The following is a 2,297-nucleotide window of genomic DNA, read 5'->3' as shown; positions in this document are numbered from 1 at the left end:
GATCAAACCGTGCTAGCCATCCTTCAAAACTTCCTTGAACCCTCCATACTTGAAGCGTACTCGTATTGTGAAACCGCAAAGGAACTTTGGGACACGCTCAAGAATGTCTATGGGAATGTGTCCAACTTGACCCGTGTGTTTGAGGTCAAGAAGACTATCAACAACCTAAGTCAAGAAGACTTGGAATTTACAAAGCACTTTGGAAAGTATCGGTCTTTGTGGGCTGAACTCGAGATGCTCCGTCCAAGTACCGTGGATCCGTCCATCCTCAATGAGAGAAAGGAACAAGACAAGGTCTTTGGTCTCCTTCTTACCCTTAATCCAGCTTACAACGACCTCATCAAGCACTTACTTAGAGTCGATAAGCTTCCCTCTCTTGATGATGTGTGGGCTCAAGTGCAAAAGGAGCAAGGCCCTCTCGGTCTCTTTGGTGGTAAGGGGAGCTCATCATGGCCAACAAAGGAACATACAAGCAAGAAGACAAGAAGGTGGTGGTTTCTGACCATTGCAAGAAAAGAGGTCACATAAAAGACAAAAGTTGGATCCTCCATCCCCATCTCAAGCCGGCTAAGTTCAAGGCGAATATCTCGCAAGAAGCAAGGCAAGAAGGCGGTTCCGGATCGAGCAAACAAAGAGAGGAAGTGGCCATGGCTGCATCTCATGGTGATGTTGTGAGAAAATCCGACTTGGAAGCTCTCATACGATCCATTACCTCACTTAAGGAATCCGGTATCTCTCTCTTTGCTTCTAAACTTAGTAGTAAACTTGTCATTGACTCGGGTGCTTCTCACCACATGATTAATAACCCAAGCCTTATAGACAACATACAACCGGCCTTAGGGAATGTAAAGATAGCTAATGGAGATATGATACCGGTAAAAGAAATAGGGGAACTGAGACTATTTGATAAGAATTCTAAAGCATTCTATATGCCTATCTTTACCTCTAATCTTTTATCGGTTAAAAGGGTTATTAATGATCTCAATTGCTATACTATATTTGGTCCTAATGAGGTTTATTTTCAGGATATTAAGACCGGGAAAAGACTTGGAGAAGGAAATGCCAAAGGAGATCTTTATGTTCTTGAGAAAACCTTACCAAGTTCTTCTACTTCATTTAATGCTTGTCTTGCTTTAAGTTCTAATGGCGTGTGGCATGCTAGATTAGGCCATCCTCACTCTCGTGCTCTTGAATTGATGTTGCCTAATGTTTCATTTGATAGTTCTAGTTGTGAGTCTTGTATTCTTGGTAAACATTGCAAGTCTATTTTCCCTAAATCTAAGACCATTTATGAAAATTGCTTTGATTTAATGCATTCGGATGTTTGGACTTCACCATGCATATCTAGAGACAATAATAAGTACTTTGTGACCTTTATTGATGAAAAATCAAAGTATACTTGGATCACATTGTTACCCTCTAAAGATCGTGTGTATGAAGCTTTTACAAACTTTCAAAATTATGTTACTAATCATTTCAATGCTAAAATTAAGGTACTTAGATCGGATAATGGAGGAGAATATACAAGCCACAAGTTTAAAGAACACCTATTCAAGCATGGCATCATTCAACAAACAAGTTGCCCTTACACCCCTCAACAAAATGGAGTTGCGGAAAGAAAGAATCGACACCTTATGGAGGTTGCAAGATCGATGATGTTTCATACTAACTCCACCAAGAGATTTTGGGGTGATGCGGTGATGACGGCTTGCTATCTTATCAATAGAACTCCTACAAAAGTTCTACAAGATAGATCACCATTTGAGGTACTTAACAAAGTTAAGCCTTCTTTAGAACACTTACGTGTATTTGGGTGTGTTTGTTTTGTTTTAGTGCCCGGTGAACAACGAACTAAGCTAGACGCAAAGAGCACAAGGTGTATGTTCATTGGATACTCAACCACTCAAAAGGGCTATAAGTGTTATGATCCGGTCAATAGCCGTGTGTATGTGTCTCGAGATGTGAAATTCTTAGAGGATCAAGGTTACTATGACAAGAAAGATTGGAATAGCTTGGAAGATCTATCCCACATTCACATGGACCGTGCCTCAAGTCTAAAATTTCTTCTTGATCATCTTGGGAATACCTCTCCAAAGACACCAAATCATGACAAACCTGCCGGTTTAGGAACCATCGGCCATTCGCAACCCGGCGGCCATCCGCAGCTTGTACCGGAGGATGTTTTGACCATCCCGGTGGGTTCTCTACCAAGTCCGGATACTCATTTTCTCAACCAAGAGCCTCATCCGGACCCTATCCATGGTAATGAAAGTGATGTGCAATCGGAAACACCAATA

General features: G+C 41.4%; 1 long non-coding RNA gene across 1 annotated transcript; it reads left to right on the top strand.

The window, feature by feature from the left end:
• Positions 1–669: 669 nt before the first annotated feature.
• LOC111829367 lies at positions 670–1,297 on the top strand. Its single transcript, XR_002832846.1, has 2 exons — positions 670–729; positions 1,026–1,297. It is a non-coding gene; the product is annotated as an uncharacterized LOC111829367 (long non-coding RNA).
• Positions 1,298–2,297: the final 1,000 nt, after the last annotated feature.

Source organism: Capsella rubella, unplaced genomic scaffold (genome assembly GCF_000375325.1).
Source record: "Capsella rubella cultivar Monte Gargano unplaced genomic scaffold, Caprub1_0 scaffold_14, whole genome shotgun sequence".
Taxonomy (NCBI): domain Eukaryota; kingdom Viridiplantae; phylum Streptophyta; class Magnoliopsida; order Brassicales; family Brassicaceae; genus Capsella; species Capsella rubella.
Note: the sequence above shows the minus strand (reverse complement) of the source record. Positions and strands in the feature narration are given on the sequence as shown.